Source organism: Hemitrygon akajei, chromosome 9 (assembly GCF_048418815.1).
Source record: "Hemitrygon akajei chromosome 9, sHemAka1.3, whole genome shotgun sequence".
NCBI lineage: Eukaryota > Metazoa > Chordata > Chondrichthyes > Myliobatiformes > Dasyatidae > Hemitrygon > Hemitrygon akajei.
In genome coordinates, this window is record NC_133132.1 from 162060111 (window position 1) to 162085899 (window position 25789).

Here is a 25789-nt window from a genome sequence, read left to right on the forward strand (position 1 = left end):
ACCTGCAGGCTAGCAGAGAGAGGGAGTGACTTACACCTCCTTTGGTAGAGACATTCCTCCTTCCACCACCCAAGCAAGGACTGCAAGGATTCCAAAATGTGGCTGTCTTCTCCCTTCTCAATATCAGATGAGGATTGGCAGTAAATAGTGATCATGCCAGGAATGGTCACATTCTGAAAAATGACTAAATTCATCTATCGTTTTCAAGTATAGCAAAGCAATAAGCTCGATCTCATGACAAAGTAGCACATGGTAAGGATATTTATGAATCTATGTTTAAGGGGTAATTTTATCATCTATCTTGCTCATAATAACTTAAGAAAATATGGAAACAATGTTCATTGCTGTAATTTTAACATGATGTGGAATATACTGTAAATGGGAAATTTTAATCATGGTGAGATTTAAGGTTTATCCACACTTTAGTTTGGCAGAACTTCTGGAGGTTTGCACAAGTTCCTGTGTCTGGAAAATTGAGACCAAGATGTTTGTTAATTCAAAGCAGAAACTAAATAATGCTGAAAGATTAGTTTCAGAAACAACTTAATGCTACACTGATGAATAGGTGTATCATTACCAGAGAGAATTAGTACATGTTGTGTTGGATAACTGGAATGCAGTGGTATTATTAGAGAGAACTTGCACATGCTGTATTAAATAATCAGAGCCCCATGGTAGTGGTAAGCTGTCACAGCTTGGGGAGTTGGAGCTCAGAGTTCAATTCTGGTACCATCTGTAAGCACATTTGTACGTCCTTCCTGTGGGCATGTGGGTTTCCTCCGGGTGCTCCAGTTTGCTCCCACAGTCGAAAGACGTGCTGATTATTATGTTAATTGGTGACTGTAAATTGTCTTGTGATTAGGCTAGGGTTATACCTGTTGGTTGCTGGGTGACGTGGTTCAGTGGGCTGGAAGAGCCTGTTCCGTGTTGCATGGCTAAATAGAAATAAAAATAAGTAAACACTTGTTCATATTGCATTATAGTTTCATATTGTTTGGAAGGATTATAATTTCATTTTTCATTTCAATTTTGTTATGAAAGGTCATTTTTAGATGTATCATGACATAAGTATCATCTGTTGGAAACCACTATTTTTTAAATAATATCTTTTATAAGTGTAACACGCTGTAAGGTTTCACTGCTAAGGCTAATATGATGGCTTCTATGTAATGCTTCACTGTTAATGTAATGGTCTCTCTGTAGCAGCGATGTCTGGGTTATGACTAGAATAATGGGGCTTTGGAATGTATGTTCTCCAATGGGAGAAATGTTCTTTCTTGTGAGTCTGGAAGAGAGATTTTTGCGGTCTCTCGTCAGGGAGTAATGAAGAGAGTTGGAAGACCACCGGACAGAGTGGACTGAGGAGCGAGGGTCCGAAGACCGGCTACGCTTGGAGATCAACAGGGACAAATGAACGAACAGCGAGCTCCAATGATGTGCAATAGACTTTTTTCTTAAAATGGACCCTTTTATTTTTATTTTCTTTACTAACCCTCTATCCATATTAAGATTTATAAAGTTCAATCATTTAATTGCTTATGGTGTACTGTCTGATATTTTGCAGTGCAGATTTGTAACCGGACAACACATTACGCAGCACCCACACAGACGAGATTTCTCAGTTTGGTGGGGCGAGAAGTTGTTTTCCCCTGGACGAACACGTGCTGGCCGAGCCTGAAGGTTACATAAGATTTGTACTTTTTAAACAAACACATATACTTGTCAAACTCACTGGCAGAAAACAGCATTGCAACTAAACAGTTTAGTACCTTTCTTATTTTTCATTGGCCAAGTATTAGCACATTACCTGTGCGATGTAATTGTTTTAATTATGTAGCTTATTAGCTAATTCATTTCTATCTGAGGAATTTCCCTTATCTTATGTGATAAGTAATGGATTTTTCAGAAGCAACATATTTATTCCTTTGTCTTACACCTCTGAGCAGTTTCTCAGCTCTTCAGTTTGCTTAGTACATTTGTTTGTACTCTAAAATAAAGTGAAATCTTAGAATTGAAACTACTTGTCTTTCTTGACTTGTAGAAGAACCCTGGGGATCAGAAATTAAACAGCAATGTAACACTTTCATTGAAATTTGAAATCCCAGAGCAGAGAAGAACATAGGTTCTCACAAAATGTTTCATGCATAGTTATAATTCTATGCAATGCACAAAGGACAATTGTGCTAAAAGGGCCACCTAAACAAGAGTGAATTCAGAGGACAATGTAAGTAATTGAGTAAGATCACTGAGAAACCTCATAATCCGTGAGCAAAGTTAGATTTGAGAAATACATTTGTCCATCAAGTAATGAAAAATATTCTTTGAAAAAGTAATTGATTCTGATGGATTATCCAGTTTGACGTAAGTAAAATGACATAAAGAATCTTTTTGTTTCACATCACTTATGAGTAAACATAAGTAATATTTTTATTTGAATGTACTTGTCAGCAATATTGTGTAACTTTTGCAATAATCTTAAGTTATAAAATATTGTGTTCACAATTCAAGTGAAGAATTTCCTGTTAATACATTTTGGCTGTGTTATAATCAAAATGTTGAATTATAATGGAAACTTGCTTACGTGCATCATTATTTGGGCCAATCTTATTCACTTAACTGCTAGTCAGGTACATATATAGTGAAGTCAATGTGCCAACACAGGTACATGTCGCTTTTCACACAGCATCATTCCACAAAAAGAATCAACATTAATAGTATTAGCTGATGGATAAATGTCGGTCCAAACTTCAGAAGAATGTACAAACACGAGGAAATCTGCAGATGCTGGAAATTCAAACAACACACACAAAATGCTGGTGGAACACAGCAGGCCAGGAAGCATCTATAAGGAGAAGCACTGTCGACGTTTCGACCCTTCGAAGGGTCTTGGCCCGAAACGTCAACAGTGCTTCTCCTTATAGATGCTGCCTGGCCTGCTGTGTTCCACCAGCATTTTGTGTGTGTTGTTGTTCAGAAGAATGTTCTTGCTCTTTGAATAATCCACTTCAGGGCAGATGGATTTGTGTAACTGTGAGGTTGCTACTTTTTCTTGGCATAGTATGTGCAATTATTTATATAAATATAAAACAATTACAGCACAGAAACAGGCCATCTCGGCCCTTCTAGTCCATGCCGAATGCTTACTCTCACCTAGTCCCACTGGCCTGCACTCAGTCCATAACCCTCCATTCCTTTCCTGTCCATATACCTATACAATTTAAGTCATTAAGAACAGCCTGTCTGTTTGTAACTACTGCAATCATTTTTTTCCTTGTTCTTCCTCAACCAGTCTTCAATCTCTGACACAGGACTGACCCATTATTTGTTTCCAGATGCAAGGTTTTGACCCAAAACCTCAACTCTTTATTCATCTCTATAGATTCTGCCTGACCTGCTGAGTTCCTCCAGTATATTGTATGTGTTACTCTGGACAGACAACATCTTCCCATCTCTTCTCTTTATCAATCGATTGGTTGCCAGTGAATTATCAGCACTCGTTACGTCTCCCACACCCAACTGTTGCTCCAGTCTTCCCCAAGGATCCACCCCATCCCTTTCCTGCTTGTTACTTATACACTGTTTCCTGACAAAATCTTTTAAAAGTATTGACTTAAAAATTCATCTGCATTTATTTTGAACATTGAATGTTGTTACATTATTTAAATATGCAGTTTTAAATTAGCTGGAGTTGGAAAAAGAACACCGTTGCTGAGCTCCCTTGTGTTGTGTCATTTGGTTTCAGGTATAATGGAAATTAGTGAGCAAAATTCCCATTTCTGTCAGTCCTAGGTCCCACACCACCAGATTCAGGAACGTTTATTACCCTGCAACCATCAAGCTCTTGAATCAGTGTGCTTAACTTCACTCACCTCAATGCTGCACCAATAGCCTCGCTCACTTCCAAGAAATCTACGCCTCAGTATTATTGATTTACCTTTATATTACTTGTACGATTTGTCTTCTTTTTCATATTGATTGTTTGTAAGTCAGTTTTTGTTATTTGTGGTTTTTCCAAAATTCTATTGTAATTTTTTATTTCCCTGTATATGCCTGCAAGGAAACAAACCTCAAGGTATATGGTGACATATAGGTACTTAAATAATAAATTTACTTTGAAAAGTTAAACTTTGAATATTTAGAGCTGGAGTAGAGAACTTATAGGCTGTCCTTTAGAAGCACAAACACATGAAATTACTGGCACTTTTCCTGTACCCAGAGACCACTGTTGTATCACCATCACAACAATGGTGATTTCTGATGGGCAGAGGTGTATAAGATGATGAGAGGCATTGATCGTGTGGATAGTCAGAGGCTTTTCCCCAGGGCTGAAATGGTTAGCATGAGAGGGCACAGTTTTAAAGAGCTTGGAATTAGGTACAGAGGAGATCTCAGGACTAAGTTTTTTTATGCAGAGAGTGGTGAGTGCATGGAATGGGCTGCCGGTGACGGTGATGGAGGTGGATATGTTAGGGTCTTTTATGAGACTCCTGAATAGGTAGGTGGAGTTTAGAAAAATAGAGGTCTATGTGTAACCCTGGGTAACTTCTCAAGTAAGGACATGTTTGGCACAACTTTGTGGGCCGATGGGCCTGTATTGTGCTGTAGGTTTTCTATGTTTCTATCTCTATGTAATTATTTAGACCAGTAAAGTTTGAAACTCAGCACACAGAGTCAACTATGCACCAAGGTTTCAAACAGTCTATTTCCAATAGTCAAAACTGCCCAACCCATTACCAGTAACAGTGTTTGTGCCATCAAGGGCATATATCCAGAATTGTGCTGGAAAAGGGCCAAGAACATCATGAATAATCTCACCCACCCTGCTTATGGACTGTTTGGCCCAAAGTTTGTCAGATAGGAGGTTACGTAGCATTCATGCTCGGACAACCAGAATCAAAAACAGATCCATTTGCCAAGCAGTAATGCTGATCAACACATCTACCAATCTCACCAGCACAATTATATCACTCCCTGTCGGTTGCCTTATGTACAGATACTCCTGAGTCTAGCATAACCTTATGGGCATATATGGGGGCGCACGGTAGTGTAGTGGCTAGCACAATGCTTTACAGTACAGGTGACTGGGGTTTAATTCACATAACTGCCTGTAAGGAGTTCGTATCTTCACTCTGTGTTTCTTCCAGATGTTAGTTTCCTCCCACAGTCCAAAGGCGTACTAGTTAATTGGTCATTGTAAATTGTCCCATGATTAGGCTAGGATTAAATCAAGGGATTGCTGCGCAGTGCAGCCTGAAGAGCTGGAAAGACCTATCCTGCGCTGTTTGTCAATAAATAAATAAACAAGCAATCAATCTATGTTCATAACGTATCTTATGTATTTATATTTATTGTATTTTTTTAATTATTCTGTTTTTTATCTTATTGTGTTGTTTCTTTGTGCTGCGTCAGTTGTGGAGTATCAATTATTTTGTTCTCCTTTACACGTGTATACCGGGAATGACCTTAAACAACTCGAATATACAGTACTTTGAATTGAATTCATCCGTTTTGGCAGTGTAGGCCAGAAAGAACGACAGTCTACAAGTCAGTGAATTCAAATGGATCGAGGACATTGGAAGCAGACTAATTGTCTTTGTTCTTGCCAGGTGCTTGGGATGGAGGCTGCCTTTTTGTGAAGACACTCTGTTCTGCATTTTGTGAGCTTGAAGTACTTGGCTTGATCAGTGTTTTAAAGAAGACCCAATGATACTTCAGGTAATCTGCTAGACTGGAAATCATTTCCAAATAAGAAGTTATTAGTGAGATGTCCTTGGTTGGATATAACGTGCCAGTTTGTGAATGTTAGAGCTGATGCCAGCCTGGAGCGATTCAAGCTCATTGCTGATTGTGAATAAATGATCAACTGTCAACACAAAGTACATTGCAGATGCTGGGGTCAAAGCAACACGTACAACAAGCTGGAGGAACTCAGCAGGTCGGGCAGCATCTGTGGAAACGAGCAGTCAACGTTTCGGGCCGAGACCCTTCGTCAAGACACCTGATGAAGGGTCTCGGCCCGATACGTTGCCTGCTTGTTTCCATGGATGCTACCCGACCTGCTGAATTATCAACAGTCACTTGATAGGATGGGGACAATAAATGGATGCTACCTTGGAGCAGGGCCAATGACAAGGTGTTAATGGTCTGATTCATGACCTGTGGCCAATGACACTGGAATGCGATATTTGAATTGATAAGGAATGGATATAAAAGTGGATGCTTCGTGTGTGCTGGCAACAGTATCTTCGAAGAATAGCCACCACAGATACAAGCATGAGCAAACCTGCGTGGAACACGTGGTGAGTGAATTGGGACTATGAAGAACGCCAAGCCAGCGTTGTCTCCTTTGTCTGGCTAATACCTTTGCTATTCTTTGACTATTCAGGAGAGTCAGGGATACTTAGCGGGTGTGCACACAAGGCATTTAGTGTATGAATTCACATACTAGTTAGTTTAAACAATAAAGATACTTGTCAGTAAATATCACCTCTCCGATCTTCGTTACAAGGGGCAATTCTTACAACAGCAGCAGTCAGGGAAAAAAAGATGATTAGAGAACAGAGTTAACAGCAAGGACTGAATACAATGGCTTCAGTCTGCTGAAAATTTGGAAAAAAGCCTCAGCTCAATCTGTACTAGATGCGAGACAAATAGTCTGACAATTTAGAGACTGCAGTCTGGTATTGATAGGAGGTGCAGTGTAACACTAGAAATCAACTAACGCTGCAGTCCAAAAGTATGTCTATCAGAGAAGATACCAAAGAAAATCAACATTTATAAAGTTTGAAATCACATCAAAGGAACATTAATCAAATTTTTGCACATTTTCACATCTGTCAAAACTAGTCATCACCAGAATAGAGTCATACTACACAGGAGATTTTCTATTTCTCCGATGTCCAATTGCTGTAACATCTGTCAACTTGATTGAAACATCTGAGGTCCAAAGTGAGAAATAAACATTAATAAACTATTAAGTTGTCTTAAAGAATTAAGTCTATCTACACCATATATTCCCTGCACTTTGTCAGTTGAGTGAATGGATGGAATGATATACTCGTTTTTTCAAACTCTGAAAAACTCAAGAACATATTTCAATATTTATACTTTGGGAAGATTTTATGCTGGGTAGATTGGCTTAAAACAATTGGTTTGGCTGTATATTTGACGGGAATAAGTGAAGATTTTTCACACCTCTTCTTTCATTTCCAGAACATTTCCAGCTTGGAAGAAAGTACAATATAGAGGAAGGGTCTCGGACTGAAACAGCAACTCTTTATTCTGCTGAGTTCCTCCAGCATTTCTCTGGATTTCCAGCATCTGCAGACTCTCTTCTGTTTACAAAGGATATTATTGTATTTATTAGATAGCTACCATATATATAAGTGTCCACTAGGCCAGTGTTAACTTCAATAAGTACAACTGCTTTTCACTGTGACACTTTATCAAAATGTGAATGTAGAATAAAGATTGCACTGTTCATAATTACTGAAGTAGTGTAATAGTCCATCTCTGCTGCATGAAGTGTTTGACAAAAATTCCGACTTAGCACACAGCTGACAAGTAACATGTATGAGTGCCAAGAAATGCCTGGGAGATGTTCCAAGGCTCAAAAAGCTTATGACTATGCCAAAAGCTGGGTGTTCTGCAGCAAATAACTTGCCCTCCCATCCTCTCTCCTCACTTCCTCTCCCTCCTACCCACCAAATCCTCAAAACCTCTCAACGACCCACAAAGCAAAAGTAAAGAATGTAACTGACCATTCTTCACTGGCATCCAACAACACACAAAGCAGTCTCTGTCCACTACTCATCATTACAGCCATGGCATCATGTCTGTAGTGTACGTCATTGATAAAATATCACTGCAGCAACTGCCTGAAATTAACTCAATAGTACTTCCCAGTTTTGCAACATTTTCCATCTACCAGGACAAGGAAGAAACAGTATTATCTAAAACTGCACTCCAAGCTCGGCAGCAATCTAACATGGAACTTTATCAATGATTCTTCATCGTCACTGGGTCACCATATGTAAATTCCTCACGTAACCAATAGGGGTGCAATAATTCACGAAGCTTCTTGAAGCTCAGCACCTTCTCAAAGCTAGTACTGGTCAAGAAATTCCATGGCAGTGCAGCAATTCACTTAATACTTTACAGCACAACAGCTATATAATCAGGGATCAATTCTTGCTGCTGTCTGTAAGTAGTCTGTATGTTCTACCCATGACTATGCGGGTTTTCTCTGGGTTCTCCAATTCCCTCCTACATTCCAAAGACATACAAGTAAGGGTTAATAACTTGTGAGCATGCTGTTGGCACCAGAAGCATGGGGACACTTGTGGACTGCCCCCAACACATATTCGGACTGTGCAGGTCCATGACACAAACGACACAATTCACTCTACAATATGTTTTGTTGTACATGTGACAAATAAAGCTAGTCTTCAATCTTTAATCTTAGCAATTAGCCCATGTAAAGACCGAAAGAAAACATTATTTGCTTAAAGGCAATTATTCAGATGGGAGGGTGTTCTTATGCATAGTTGATGTATTTAACATTGATTCATATAAAAGTAATTGGGAATGAATGTATTATTGAATTTTAAAATATGATATGATTGCCTTGTATGCTATGCAATTCCCACTATTCAGGACACTTACAGAGACAGGTGTGTAAAAAAAGGCCCGGAGGATCATTGGGGACCCGAGTCACCCCAAACACAAACTGTTCCAGCTTCTACCATCTGGGAAACGGTACCGCAGCATAAAAGCCAGGACCGATAGGCTCCGGGACAGCTTCTTCCACCAGGCCATCTGACTGATTAATTCACGCTGATACAATTGTACTTCTATGTTATATTGACTGTCCTGTTGTACGTACTATTTATTACAAGTTACTATTAATTGCACATTGCACATTTAGATGGAGACGTAACATACAAATTTTTGCTCCTCATGTATGGGAAGGATGTAAAAGTAAAGTCAATTCAATTCAATAAATAATTGCTAAAATTAATAAAATTCTGATATTACTAACTGTAATGTTACAGTGTGTAAGAAATTGCATGATTGATAAAGTGGATTGGGATTAATTAATTGGGATACTTCAAGACCAGCACAATTTGGCTTAATTAAGCAGTTGCCCAATTATCCAAAGTTTCATGGAAATAGTTACAAAGGTATTAAAAAAAAGACAAGCTACCATTTAACTGAGTAACAAATTATGAATTTAAATGAAATGCATAACAAGTTGGAACACTACCAATACTACCAATACATCTGATTGTGCATACCCTCCATGCAGCATACCATATTGTGTGTCCTCATTATGATAAAGTGATCGCATTTTCAGGAATACTTGTGATAGCAAAATATCTCTCCAATGTTGCAACATCTGTGATACGCTCTGTTATATTTGTGGTGAGTATATGCTTCAATCTCAAAGTTGGAGCATGGCTCCTCTTGCTGAGAAAGTCTTTGAGCTCTACTTTGGGTGTAAAATTGGTGACCAAGACAAAGTCTGGGCTCCTCATAGTCGTTGCACAACATGCACTGTCGATCTCGGAAGTCAATGCCGTTCGCTGTCCCGATGATATGACAAGAGTAGAAGGATCATGTTACAGATTGCTACTTCTGCCTGACCAGTGTGTCTTTTTTTATCTCTGCTAAAAACAAGAAATCCATTGAATACCTCAATCTTTCTTCAGCTATGGGACCTGTGCCGCATGACAATAATCTTCCTGTATCAAAGCCACCAGAGATATAGAGCCTGCAGGACATAGACAAAGATGCCATGATGCTTGAGCCAGAAATGGACAACGCCAATGATACTGATACAGATTTTGAACCCTTTATGTCAAGTGAGGATCATCAGATAGCTCAATCTGAGTTAAATGACCTGGTCAGAGACAAGGGTTTGTCAAGGGCAAAAGTAGAATTACTGTAATGATGGAATCTGCTGTCACCAGGCACAAAAAATTCTGCAAAGGATTTCAATATTTGAGGCAGATGTTTCCCAGAATAACTGAGGCCAAGAATAAGGAAGGCATTTTTGTTGGTCCACAAATCAAGTAGGTCGTCAATGACAGGCAATTCAAAGAACTTCTAGTTGAGACCAGAGAAAATTGCATGAAAGACATTGAAGGATATTATTAAAATTTTTTTTGGCAACTACAGAGCACCAAACTATGTGCAGCTGGTTGACAACATGCCTCAAGCATACAAACCATGAAGTGCAACATGTCACAAAAGATTCATTTTCTGTATTCCCATTTGACTTCTTCCCTGCAAATCTTGGTGCTGTCAGTGATGAGCACGGTGAAAGGTTTCACCAGGACATTGCAGTCACGGAGAAAAGGTATCGGGGCAACAGGAATCCATCAGTGCTGGCTGATTATTGTTGGACACTTAAGTGATAGCCTCAGACACTGAGTACAAAGCAAAATCATTAATAAAACATTATTAGCTTAATTGAACAATTGCAAAGCATCAGATCCTTTATGTAATTAAAGAAGTTAATTTCTTGTTTCTCCAAATTCCTGCAGGACTCAAGTAGTTTGAAATTTCATTTATGTTCAACTTTAAGTTGTCTAACATAACCACAGAAATTTTCTGAGGAGGCAACACTTTCAAAAAATCTTGCTGTCCACTGCTGTCGAAGCCTTGTGCTGGGGTGTGGCTGCTCCACATGCACACAGCTTCTTGGAGCCACAGGTGAGAGCTGAATGTCCAAAGGGGACAAAAGTTAACAATTAAGTTGCTTGTCAATAGCTTCAAATTCCTCATAGTTCCTAACTCATTGAAATAGTAAAATTGTTTCATTTTCACTCTGTCGATTTCTGCCATTTCCAGGTCTGACTGCTTGAAAGAACAGTGCGCAAAACAGTTTTGAATTGTCTTACTGCTTATTTCTTGTCAACTATCAGTGACAAAATCTCTGATTTTGAACACTAACATGTGCAACTGTACATTCAAAGCAAGGTGTAGGTTCTAATGGCCACACGGCAAGTGTCCACAACTGAAGCTTGTTAGAAAATGTTCAACAATGATCTTTTGCCCCCAAGAAAATGGCATATTGTCCCAAATAAACCAAGGGAATCCAGCTATTTTTCAAACACAAGAAAATCTGCAGATGCTGGAAATCTAAGGCAACACATACAAAATGTTGGAGGAACTCAGCAGGTCAGGCGGCTTCTATAGAAAGCAAAAACAGTCGATGTTTCGGGCTGAGTCTCTTCATCAGCTATTTTTTCAATTTGCTTTTGTTCTTTAAGAGTTATCCCAAATACCGTAAGTGGCTGTCCCAATTAATCAATGGTCCAATTACCCGAAATCCAGTGTATATGCAGTTCCCACAGCAGAATATAATTGCAATTTTGTTTATGTCCATCATATTCCTCGATCATTATTTTACCAAAAATAGTATAAATGTATTAACATCTTTATTAATGCAACGAAAACAAAGAAAATCAACTTTGGCCAGTTCCTTTCTCATACTTCTGCAATTCAATTTACTCCACTGTTAAACTGATAGATTTGACTTTAGCTCAAATTGCATGGCGAATTCTATCATATTCATACTCATATCATACTCACTGGAATTTAGAAGATTGAGGGGGGATCTTATTGAAACGTATAAAATTCTAAAGGGATTGGACAGGCTAGATGTGGAAAGATTGTTTCCGATGTTGGGGAAGTCCAGAATGAGGGGTCACAGTTTAAGGATAAAGGGGAAGCCTTTTAGGACTGAGATGAGGAAAAACTTCTTCACACAGAGAGTGGTGTATCTGTGGAATTCTCTGGCACAGGAAACAGTTGAGGCCGGTTCATTGGCTATATTTAGGAGGAAGTTAGATATGGCCCTTGTGGCTAAAGGGATCAGGGGGTATGGAGAGAAAGCAGGTACAGGGTTCTGAGTTGGATGATCAGCCATGATCATAATGGCGGTGCAGGCTCAAAGGGCCGAATGGCCTACTCCTGCACCTATTTTCTATGTTTCTATTATGATCACTACTCCTAAGGGTTCCTTTACCTTAAGCTACTTAATCAAATCCAGTTCATTACAAAACATCCAGTATAGAATAGCTGAACAACTAGTGGGCTCAACCACAAGGAGCTCTTAAAAAGTCATCTCATAGAAATTCTACAAATTTTCTCTTTTGGAATCCCAATTCAGCACCAACCTGATTTTCTCAATGTACCCACATATTGAAATTCCTTATGACTATCATAACATTGCCTTTTTGGCATGAACTTTCTATCACCCATTGTAATTTGTAATCCAGATCCTGGCTACTGTTTGGAGGCCTGTATGTAACTCCTAACAGAGTCTTTTAACCCTTGCAGTTCCTTGACTATACCCACAAGGATTCTATATTTTCTGATCCTATATCACCACTTCCTATGGATTTAATGTAATATTTTAATTGAATTTTTAAAAATTTTAATTTAAAATTGAATAATATTTCCAACAGAGCCACCTGGATCTGTCTGCCTACCTGCCTGTCCTTTCCATATAATGTGTATCCATGAATGTTAAGCTCTCAACCATAATTTTCTTTGAGCCATGACTTGTTCCATCAAAGTCATTCCAGTGGCTCAATAGAAATGCGAGGGAGAGGGAAGGCAAGTCACTGGTCCATGACTGAGATTTTAAAAAGGAGCGTTTCTGGGCTTTTGGCATTTCCTGGCAGACCAATCAAATAATGATTCATTAGCAAGGGCAAATAAGAATAAGGTAGGAACAAGTGGAGTGGCCACTGTGTGAGTGGACCAATTTTAGAGTGGGGAAGATTTGTCTCAACTGGCATAGGCCCGATACGTATCTGGTAAGATTCTGCTTCTTCATTCTTTGTCTGTTAGTACAGGCTAGTGCAATGAGGAACTCAGAAGGTGATAGACATGAGCTAAAAGGAGGTATTCACCCCTAAGTTGCAGGAGGCAGGTACCTGGGTGACTGTCAGGAGAGGGAAAGGAAATGGGCAGCCAGTGCAGAGTACACAATGACCATTCCCCCAATGATAAGCATACTGTTTTGGATACTGTTGGGGGGATGATCTACCGGGGAAGCCGCAGTGACTGGGTTTCTGGCACTGAGTCTGCTGAGGAACGTAAATGCAAAGTTTACAATCATTTGTAATATAAAAACAGGGATGTAATAGTGAGGCTTTATAAAGCACTGGTGAGGCCTTGCTTGGAATATTGTGAGCAGTTTTGAACCCCTTATCTAAGAAAGGGTGTTCTGACATTGGAGAGGGTTCAAAGGAGGTTCATGAGAATGATTTCAGACATGAAAGGCTTATAATTTGAGAAACGTTCTGTACTGAATGGAATTTCGAAGAATGATAGGGATTTCATTGAAACCTATTGAATATTAGGGAAGAGTAGATATGGAGAGATTGTTTCCTATAATGGGGAGCAGCCATAGAACAGAAGGACGTCAATTTAGAATGAAGATGTGGAGGAACTTCTTTAGCCAGATGTGGGTGAATCTTTGGAATTCATTGTCATAGGTGGCTGTGGAGGTCAGGCCATTGGGTGTATTTACCTTGATGTCAGGGTATGAAAGGTTATGAGGAGAAGGTAGGAGAATGTGGTTGAGAGGGAAATGGATCAACCATGATCAAATGTAGAGCAGACTTGATGGGCCAAATATCCTAATTCTGCTCCTATGTCTTATGGTCTAATGGTCTACTTTAAAATGTCTTAAAATGTCTACTTTATAATGCACAGACATTTTCACACTGTGTGTCAGCTGTGTGTCAGAACGGCTTTGTGGCACATTCAAATTTCCTTATGTTCATGGTAGTCAGTACAACTAACCTAATAACGTTACCAGATCAGATTGACTTTGAAACCAGTGGTGAGGGAATTAAGAGGCTGTAAAGTCAGAGCCTGATAAAGTGATGGGAGTTGCTGGCAATAACAGAAACGAAATAAGGATTCATAAGGAACCAGTCACAAGAAATCCTAATAAAATGTTGCGATATGAAAGGTCTTCTTGTTTCTGCTGGATTGACACCAAGGTCCAAATTAAGTAGAATGGAAATGAACGACGAAATGAATTAGCCATTTACTGAGGAATTTGCAGCACAGCAGTACACTACTGACTCTTGTTTCATATTTGCTTTTGAATGTTCCCACTGTTCAATTTAAAAAGATCTACATTTGTCCAAAATTTTATGACGGAATGCCCAGGAAGTTTTAGGGTCCAGTCTTTGATTTCTTTGGAGGTTATTAGATATTGCTTATTTGAACTTTTGCAGAGATGTGTTCTTACCATCATCATTATTGCCATATAAATATACCTTTCTTAGAAGGAGACCATTCAGTTCATCAAGTCTATGCTAGCTCTCAGAAAATGCCCTACTTATTTCCCCACAAATGATTCATTCGTACATACATACCTCATCTACAACTCACATGCACTGACAGTAATTTACAGTGTGTTTGATTCGGATCTCTGTGGCTTTTTGTGTGGGGCTTTCATGTTCTTGCTGTGAACACAAAGATTTCCCTCAGGTTTTCCCATTCCCTTGCACAATCCAAAGACATTCGGGTTGGTGGGCTACTCTCAATGTTGCTTATTTGAGAATATTCCCCTTGTTCCTCTTCCACCAGTTCTGCATTTTACTTCATAGTATCCAGAACATCTTCAAGAAGCAATGTTTCAAAAAGGCGGCATCCATGATTAAGGGCCTCATCCCCAAGGTCATGCCTTGTTCTCATTGCTACCATCAGGAAGGAGGTACAGAAGCCTGAAGGCACACACTCAATGATTCAGGAACAACTTCTTCCACTCTGTCACCCAGTTTCTGAATGGACGTTGAACCCATGAACACTACCTCACTACTTTTTATTTCTATTTTTGCCCTACTTATTTAATTTAACTATTACTGTAATTCATGTTTTTTCTATTATTATGCATGACATTGTACTGCTGCCACAAAGACAACAAAATTCATGACATATGCTGGTGATATTAAAGCTGATTCTGATTCTCAGTCTTTGGAAGGATCCTAATGAGCGTACTCAACGTTAATGCCATCTCAAGTGATCCCTCCCTATTGCGGGCATTCCTGGTCCAGAGACGCTCATGAGCTCAAAGTTCAAAGTTCAAAAAAATTTATTATCAAAGTATGTATACAGTATACAACCTTGAGATTTGTCTCCTTACGGGCAGCCACAAAACAAAGAAACTCAATAGAACCAATTAAAAAAGAAGACTATCAAACACCCAATGAACAGAGAGAGAGAAAAAACTCCATGCAAACAGTAGAAGTAAGCAAATAGCATGCAGAACTGAAGCTCATGAAAGTGAGATCATAGACACAAAGTCAGTCATGGATGTTACATTACGTCACTGAATTTTAAATGCAGAAAAAGTTTTTCGCTTGTAAAAAAAATGTAGTGCACCTCTTTCGTAATGTTGCAGAGCCACTCTGCATCAGCATCCAATGTCGTGATTTTAAGAGATGCAACTGCACTGAGTTAATTCCTTTCCCGTGTGTGAATCTAAAAAAGATCATTATCCATAGACTTAAATAAATCATGTTGATGACCTGAAGAAGGGTCTAAGCTCAAAGTATTGACTGTTTATTCCTTTCCATAGATGCTGTCTAACCCACTGAGATCCTCCAGCACTTTGGGAACGATACTCTGGAATTCCACCATCTACAGAATCTCTTGATTTAAAGTTACTGTTCACTCATGTTTCTATTGAGCACACTTAACATAGGTATATCTCATCTAGTATCATTCATTAAATATGTGCTCTAAACAATGGATTGAAAAAAGAAACTCCGGCAATTCACCTGTTCATCTGTTACTTTATAGTTTGTTTTGGCACATTCATTATTTACCATTATTTTCAGAAGAGAATACACATTAAACAATGCAGAATTTAATAATCCTTCTTAAAAATGAAGGAATTAAAGTAGTTGAAGTATTTCCTGTGAAATATTGCTCATAACATATTGGAATGATTAATTTTATCCCAAACCTTATTTGTGCAAGTTACTTATCTTGCTCGGCTTAGAAGAGGACAGACATCAAACATAATGGAAAGCCTCAAGGCTGTGCAGATTGCATTCAAAATTCCTCATTTTATTGAGCATTTCCCAAAGATCCAGCACAGAAGGCCAGCAACCATTTTATTTGGTGTTTTGGGTGAAGGGTTAAGAATGATCTACAAAACCAATGTCCCTGAATGATGCTTCTGTGCAATTAGGGAGGTCCAATAAAACAGGCTTGCCTCTTTCATACAAAAGGTCAGCTTTGCAGGTTAAAAGGCAAGCAACTGCAATCCAAAATGGAATGATGGGAACCTCTTTTAAAAGTTAAACAATTGAAGTTCCCTAATTTACACTTTCATATTAAGAGACTATCACAATTTATAAAACTAGAAGTTAGCTATAGAAACAAGTGAAAAGGCAATCTTTTAAATACTAAATTGCTATTAAAGTCAGAAGCAATAAACATCCAATGATACACTGAAGCATGTTTACTTAGAGGCTGGATCTAACCTCCCAGCATGGTTTGAGATTTAATCCAGCTCTGCCTGTACCTTTGATCATTCCATTAAAGAGTGTTTTTGAAATCTTCAGTTCTACACAGCAATGTTTCAAAGCTCAAAGCTCAGACTTCAAGTAAATTTTTGATCAGAATACATATATGTCAGCAGGTACAATCCTGAGATTTGTTTTCTCGCGGGCATTCACAGTAAATACAAAGAAACACCATCGAATCAATTATAAACTGTTCTGAAGCAGACAGACAAAAGACCAACCTGCAAAAGACAAAAAATTGTGCAAATACAATGAAAAACATAAATAAATAGCTAAATAGATAAATAGATATTGAGAATACTGTATGTTTTGTAGAGTCCTTGAAAGTGAGTTTGTTGATGTGTTCATTGTTGGGTGAGCCAGGTTATCAGCTGTGATTCAGGAGCCCGATGATTGAGGGGCAATAGCTGTTCCTGAACCGGTAATGTTCCTGATGGCAGCAGCAAGAAGAGAATGGTTGGATGGTGGTAGTCCTTGATGGTGGATGCAGCTTTCCTGAAGCAGTGCTCCTTGTAGATGTGCTCACGGATGGGGAGGGCTTTACTTGTGATGGACTGGACTATATCAAATAATTTTGTAGGCTTTTCCTTTCAAGGGCATTGGTATTTATGACACAGCCAGTCAGTATACTCTCCACCGCACATCTATAGAAGTTTGACAAAGTTTTACATGAAAAGACGAATCTTCAGAAACTTCTAAGAAAGTAAAGATGCTGTTGTGCTTTCTTTGTAGTGGTACTTACGTGCTATGCTCATGACAGGTCCTCTGAAATGATTATGCTGAGGAATTTAAAGTTATCCATCCTCTCCACCTCTGATCCCCTGATGAGGACTGGCTGATGGACCACTGGTTTCCTCCTCTTGTAGTCCTTTGGTTCTGCTGACATTGAGTGAAAGGTTGTTATTATGGAAGCACTCAGCCAGATTTTCAATCTGCCTCCTATATGCTGATTCATCGCCATTTTGATTCAGCTAATGTCAGTGGTGTCATCGACAAACTTAAATATGGCCTTGCAGCTGTCCTTAGCCACACAGTCTTAAGTATAAGGCAAGTAGAGCAGGGGGCTAAGCATTCAGCCTTGAGGGGTGCCTGTGCTGATGGAGATTGTGACTGGGATTTGCCAGTGAGGAGATTGAGGAAGGAAGTATTGAGGTCCAGGACTTGGAGCTTATATATTCGTTTTAGGACATGATAGTGTTGAATGTATCAGAAATAGAATAAAAATTAATCACATTTGTTGACTAAAGGGAAATGCAACAACTTCTCTGATGATCTGTAATAAACTGTAAATACAAATTATGAATGTGACAATGAATGGTGCAAGACAATATATTTTCATTCTGTAAACCATCTGCAAATGACCTTTGGGAAAAAACAATAGGAATGTTTCAAAGTTTAGCATTCCTGTAGGCAATTTCAATTTTCTCTTTCTAATGTTTTGTGGAGGTTGATTTGGAGCAGATTGCCCAAGGACATTGAACAGCTCAGAATCAAGAGGACAAACTTTGAGCTGCCATGGCTACACAAAATTATCAGTCTGGAAAGGTTAACAGCTTATGTACATTGAGATAATCAATCTAGTGGCCACCAGTTATCAGTAAGGGTCTTTTTTATTGTGTATCGATGCACATGAAGCTTGACATCACATCACACAAACCTTTGGCAGTAATTGGGTACAAGATTTCTTTCAAAACCTAAACATGCTCAGATTTGTGAAGTACTTCAAAGAATTGTACCACTCATCTTTTCCTCTTGCATGTTGGGATTGTTAATTTCTCAACAAAGCTTTAATTGACAAAGGATCCATATTCTCAAACTATACAACAAGGCAATCAAAATATTTCAGTACAGCCTTTCTATAATATTTCTTTATAATAGAAGAAATTATACATTTTTGGTTGCTAACCATGCTTAGGTGGAGATCATAACTCTCCTATATAAAGTATTTTTCAAAGTTTAAATACAACTGAATTTTCACTTCACAAAGGCTTACTTCGAATTTAACAGGGAATCAGTGAATTGACAATTTGTGCCTTGTGCAGGAAGGCACAGAGTCGACTGTACTTCCTAAGAAGGTTGGCGTCATTCAATGTCTGTAGTGAGATGCTGAAGATGTTCTATAGGTCAGTTGTGGAGAGCGCCCTCTTCTTTGTGGTGGCGTGTTGGGGAGGAAGCATTAAGAAGAGGGACGCCTCACGTCTTAATAAGCTGGTAAGGAAGGCGGGCTCTGTCGTGGGCAAAGTACTGGAGAGTTTAACATCGGTAGCTGAGCGAAGGGCGCTGAGTAGGCTACGGTCAATTATGGATAACTCTGAACATCCTCTACATAGCACCATCCAGAGACAGAGAAGCAGTTTCAGCGACAGGTTACTATCGATACAATGCTCCTCAGACAGGATGAAGAGGTCAATACTCCCCAATGCCATTAGGCTTTACAATTCTACCGCCAGGACTTAAGAACTTTTTAAAAGCTATTATTAATGCTTTTTGAGATAGTGATTTAGATGCATATCATATTTTTTTTTTACTGAGTTAAGTATTGTATGTAATTAGTTTTGCTACAACAAGTGTATGGGACATTGGAAAAAAAGTTGAATTTCCCCATGGGGATGAATAAAGTATCTATCTATCTATCTATCTATCTTCAATAGAGGTCATTTTGACTAACAACCAGGAAGGAAGCCTTTCCTTTGTTGTGTTGCAAACTTAGAAAAATACTTTTTATAGGAGAGTTGCAATCTCCTGAGTAAAGTCTGAGTAAAACATTAAAGCTTAAGTAGTTGGAATCAGTTTTCCTGTTTCAAATGTTTTAATTTGGCTGAGTACAACCATTGTCCTTTATTTTGGTTTATTTATCAGGAAGTTGGGATAAAATATGCTGGTGTTTATAAGACCACAAGATGTAGGAGCAGGTTTAGGCCATTTTGCTCATTGAATCTGCTCCGTCATTTCATCGTAGCTGATCCATCTCCCTCTCAGCCCCAATCAAGAAGCTGATTTATCAAGAACCTGACTAATGGGGGACGTCACGTGATGACGTAGGATCGAGACGCTGGAACCCAGCCCTCCCGTAAAAAGAACCTGACTAATCAAGAACCTGTCAACCTCTGCCTTAAGGTTACCTAATAACTTGGCCTCCACAGCCTCTTGTGGCAATGAATTCCACAGATTCTCTACTCTCTGGCTGAAGAAATCCCTCCTCATCTCTGTTCTATATGGAAGATCCTCTGTTTTGAGGCTGTGTCCTCTGGTCGCAGACTGCCCCACCATAGGAATAATCCTGTCCATGTCCACTCTATCAAGGCCTTACAAAATTTGAGAGGCTTCAATGAAACTACACCCCTCCAATTCTTCTGAATTCAATTGAGTACAGGCATCAGCCTTATCTTATAGCCTTATGAGAATAAGTTGAGTGAAATCAGCCTTTTTTCCTTGGAGCAACAGAGGATGAGAGGTGACCTGATAGAGGTGTATAAGATGATGAGAGGCATTGATTGTGTGGTGAGTCAGAGGCTTTTTCCCAGGGCTGAAGTGGCTAACACGGGAAGGCACAGTTTTAAGGTGCTAGGAAGCAGGTACAGAGGAGATGTCAGGGGTAAGTTTTTTACACAGAGAATGGTGAGTGTGTGGAATGGGCTGCTGGTGATAGTGGATAGAGGAAGATGCGATAGGGTCTTATAAGAGACTCCTGGACAGGTATATGGAGCTCAGAAAAATACAGGACTATGGGTAGGCTACGGGTATCAGGTAAGGACATGTTCGGCACAGTTTGTGGGCCAAAGGGCCTGTATTGTGCAGTAGGTTTTCTATGTTTCTATCAAACACTCCTCGTATGATAAGCCTTTCAATCGCAGAATCATTTTCGTGAACCTCCGTATCTCAGAAATAGAATCAAAACCAGGTTTATTATCATTGATATTTGTAATAAAATTTGCTGTTTTGTGACAGTAGACAATAGACAATAGACAGTAGGTGCAGGAGTAGGCCATTTGGCCCTTCTAGCCAACACCGCCATTCACTGTGATCATGGCTGATCATACACAATCAGTACCCAGTTCCTGCCCTCTCCCCATATCCCTTGACCCCGCTATCTATAAGAGCTCTATCTAACTCAGTAGTATAGTACAACACAAAAGCAAACACATAGCGAAAGATACAGACAGATAGATAGATAGATGGATAAATAATGCTAAAGAGGAATAAGGGGGTAGCATTCCTGAATTCATGGACCATTCGGAAAATGATGGAAGGGAGGAAGAAATTGATCCAAAAATGTCGAATGTGTATCTTCAGGCTCCCGTACTTCCTCCCTGATGGCAATAATGAGATGAGGGTATGTTCTGGGTGGAGAGAGTCCTTAATATTAGATACCGTCTTTATGAGGCACCACCTTTTGAAGATGTCCTCGATGGTGGAATACTGACAAGCAGGTCTGTTTAGAAGTAACTGTTCTGAGATTAAGTTTTGGCTACATGGAAATCCTCACAACTGGGACTCCCTAGTGGCCAGACATTCAGATTTCCATTCTGACCTGTCGATCCATGGCTTCCTTACATTCTTAGGCCACCCTCAGGGTGGAGGAGCATCATCTTACATCCAAAGGTTCAAAGGTTCATTTTATTATCAGAGGTTGTATGCAGAATACAACTCTGAAATTTGTCTTCTCCAGATCGCCATAGCATACAGAAAACTATATCAGTAGTTGAAAGAAAGAGATTAAACCCCCCTCACAGAAAGAGAAGAACCAAAAGCTCAGAAACCCCAAACACCACCAATCCCTCCCTCACACAAAAACTATCAGATCACCCAAACCCCCAGCCTGCCAATCGTCAACAAGAAGTAACGGGTGAGAACACACAAAAAAAAACATGGAACTGAGAAAGGTCAATATGAACTACAATCCAATCCATAAATCTCAGAGTTTCAATAACAACTCCGAGAACATGCAGTCCTTCTGACAGCAGTGCCTGGAACCAGCAGCCTCTCTGAGAACCGTTCACTCACCTCTGCACTTGCTCTGATGTTTTAATCTTCCATAACACTTTAAATGACAAGAACTGTAATCGATCATGACTCCTCATCTTATCTCCGAGCCTCTCCTTGTGGTAGCTCGCGCTCGCAATTCTCTCCTGGATAAACTCTATCAAAACTGTAAGTCCCAGGCTCCAACAGTTTCAAAGAGAAAATTAAGATAAAAAGAATAAGTAGATGACATAGAAAAGCGAAAATGATTGACTATCTGGAAGATGTTGCCCAAGGAATCATTGTTCACCGGCACAATCTTGACCGGATGATGTCAGGGTTCACTCCAACCCGATGGCACGAATATCGATTTCTACTTCTGGTAAACAAATTCCTCACTCTGACCTTTTACTTCTTCTTCCAGCCTATTATTTATCCCTGGGTCCCTTCCTCCCTCCCTTTCTCCTAAGGTCCACTCTCCTCTCCTCAGATTTCTTCATCTCCAGTCCTTGATCTTTCCCACCAGCTGGCTTCACTTATCACCTTTCCAGCTAGCATCCTTCCATTCCCCCCACCTTTCTGTTCTGCCATCTTTCCCCCTTCCTTCTCAGTGCTGAAGAAGGGTCTCAGTCTGAAATGTCAACTGTTTATTCATTTCCACAGATGTTGTCTGACCTGCTGAGTTCCTCCAGCATTTCGTGTATGTTGCTTTGGATATCTTTTGTTGATTTCTTGACAACTCGGGCTTTATATAGAACTCTAAGACATTGCAATCCATGAATAAACTTCCATGCACCTGCACTGTATTGCGGCTGAACTCGGCGGGGGCGGGGGGGGGGGGGGGAGGGGGAATTATATTTCATCACATACATTACTTTTTAAAAATGTGTTCAGTTTGACTTTTGTCTTGTTACCCTTCTGTCAGCAAATTAATTGACAGATTGGAGCTAGCAAACAGCTCTGTGAAGCATAACTCAACACTTGTTACTCCAAAGAGGAGAATGAGTCAGCTTAGAATAACTGATTAACCAATCACCCTTACATGAGGAATTATAATAATTTCTCTGTTCTGAAGCCAAGTCACAACTCCTCATAACCTTCCATTATTAACAGTAGGTCTCAAAGGGAACTTTTGTTTTAAATAGTTGACCTAACTGCACTTTGTGGCAATTATCGGTGTCGTTTGAATGTCAGACTAGTTACAATACTGCATCACTGTAAGTAACTATGGATAAGTGAGTTCTGAAAATGAATTTATAAAAAACGTGAGTCATGCTATTTACAAATGGTCTACACAGGAAGTACATCAAACTTCATTGGCGAAGTGCAAATTCATTGAGGGTAGTGTAACCTTTTCCTAATTATGATTTCATTGCTGCTTAAAATTGACTACTTTGTTAATATAAAAAATATGGTGCTGGGACCCCCACCATCCAGAGCATGCCCTCGTCTCACTGCTGCCATCAGGAATAAGGTATGGAGCCTCAGGGCTCACACGACCAATTTCCGGAACAGTTATTACTCCTCACCATCAGGCTCTCAACTTCACTCAACTTCAGTTGCCCCATCATTGAAATATTCCCACAACAAAAGGACACACTTTCAAGGACTCTTCATCTCATGTTCTTGGTAATTTTTGCTTATTTATTTATTATTATTCTATTTCTGCTTTTGTATTTGCAGTTTGTTGTCGTCTGCACTCCGGTTGAATGTTCACGTTGGGAGGTCTTTATTGATTCTGTTACACTTATTGTTCAATTGAATTATTGAGTATGCCCACAAGACAAGAAATTTAAGGGTGACACATATGTACTTTGATAATTAAAATTTACTTTGAACTTTTGAATTTTGAGAATGTTATCATAATTCAACAACTGATTATTTGAATCCAAATTAAAACCTGCAGGCAGTAGAAATTTGAAACAGAAACCAGGAAATGCTGATGAACCTGTTGGAATTCTTTGAGGAGATTACAAGTAGGATAGATAAAGGGGATACAGTGGATGTTCTATATTTGGACATTCAGAAGGCCTTTGACAAGGTGCTACACCTGAGGCTGTTTACCAAATTACGAGCCCAGGGCATTACAGGAAATTTACTAACATGGTTAGAACTTTGGCTGTTTGATAGAAGGTAGCCAGTGGGAATGAAAGGATCCTTGTCTGGTTGGCTGCCAGTGACTAGTGGTGTTCCACATGGGTCTGTGTTGGGACCACTTCATTTAATGCCGTATATCAATGGTTTAGAAGATAGAATAGATAGCTTTGTTGCTAAGTTTGTTGATGATACGAAGATTGGTGGAGGGACAGGTAGTGTTGAGGAAACAGGCTGCAGAAGGACTTGGACAGATTAGGAGAATGGGCAAGGAAGTGGCAAAAGAAATACAATGTTGGAAAATGCATGGTCATGCACTTTTGTAGCAAAATAAATGTGCAGACTATTTTCTAAATGGGGAGAAAATCTAAAAATCTGCATGTATAGGGACTTGGGAGTCCTTGTGCATAACATTCTAAAGGTTAACTTGCAGGTTGAGTCGGTGGTGGGGAAGGCAAATGCAATGCTAGCATTCATTTCAAGAGGTCTAGAATACAAGAGCAGGGATGTGATGCTGAGGCTTTATAAGGTACTGGTGAGGCCTCATCTTGAGTATTATGAACAGCTTTGGGCCCCTCATCTTAGAAAAGATGTGCTGGCATTGGAGAGGGTCCAAAGTAGGTTCACAAGGATGATTCTGGGAATGAAAGGGTTATCATATGAGAAACGTTTGATGGTTCTGGGTCTGTTCTTCCTGGAATTTAAAAGTATGAGGGGGTATCTCATTGAAACCTTTTGAATGTTGAAAGGTCTAGACAGAGTAGATGTTTCCCCTGGTGGGGGAGTCTAGGACAAGAAGGCACAGCCTCAGGATATAGGGGCGTCAATTTAAAACAGAGATGTAGAGAAATCTCTTTTGCCAGAGGGTGATGAATTTGTGGGACTTGTTACCACAGGCAGCTGTAGAAAGTTGTATTGAAGGCAGAGATTGATAGGTTCTTGATTGGACACAGCATGACAGGTTGTGGGGAGAAGGCTGCAAAAAGGGATTGAGGAGGGCAAAAAACGGATCAGCCATGATTGAATGGCAGAACAGACTCAATGGGCCAAATGGCCTATTTCTGCTCCGGTGTCTTAAGGTCCAAAAAGAGGGCAAATTGAGCAGCATCTGTAAAAAAGGGGACTTGAATTAATGTTTCATCCACCAGCAACATTCTTGCTTTCTCTTATTCTGAGATGCATCCTAGGGTGTGTTGGGACACTTACAGTTCTTTCCTTTGTAGTTCCTGTAATCCTAAGGAGAGAGACAGACAGAGAGACATACTTTATTGATCCCGAGGGAAATTGGGTTTCGTTACAGCCATGCCAACCAAGAATAGTGTAGAAATATAGCAATATAAAACCATAAATAATTAAATAAAAATAAGTTAATCATGCCAAATGGAAATAAGTCCAGGACCAGCCTATTGGCTCAGGGTGTCTGACACTCCGAGGGAGGGGTTGTAAGGTTTGACGGCCACAGGCAGGAATGACTTCCTATGACGCTCAGTGTTGCAAATCAATGGAATGAGTCTCTGGCTGAATGTACTCCTGTGCCTAACCAGTACATTATGGAGTGGATGGGAGTCATTGTCCAAGATGGCATGCAACTTGGACAGTAGAGTAGGTTCTGCAGAGCGAGGAGCCAGCAAAACCTCTACACCCACCTCTACAGGCTCACATGGTGCCCTCCACTCCTGTCTCTACCAGATCATCAGATGTTTTATTTCCAGCATTTTCTAGTTTCATAGTTCACCCAAATTAGTCTTTTGTTAATTTTACTCAATCCCAACATATAAGGAGACAAACAAGATTTAATTTGTAAGATTGTAGATCACCTCTTCTAACCACTTCAATGACCAAATGCTACCTCTGCTTTGCTCTCCTTTAGCGACCAGGTTCAGAGGCAAGCACTGCCTGCTCATTGGGAGATGTGAATGTGGCTTTTGCAAACTATTCAACTTTTGATCTTCACAAAATTACTCCTGTTCTTATTAATGTTGAACTATGCTTTCTGCACTAGTGATCAGATTGCGATAAAGGGAAGGGACTTATTCAAATGATACGAGCACTATTCTCCTGAGCTTTGGGTGGCAGGATGAAGATAGGTCTCTACAAAATGAAGTATAAAGCACTACTTCCTTCTGCTCATCTGCAGGTTAACCTTCGGGCAAGATGTAGCACCT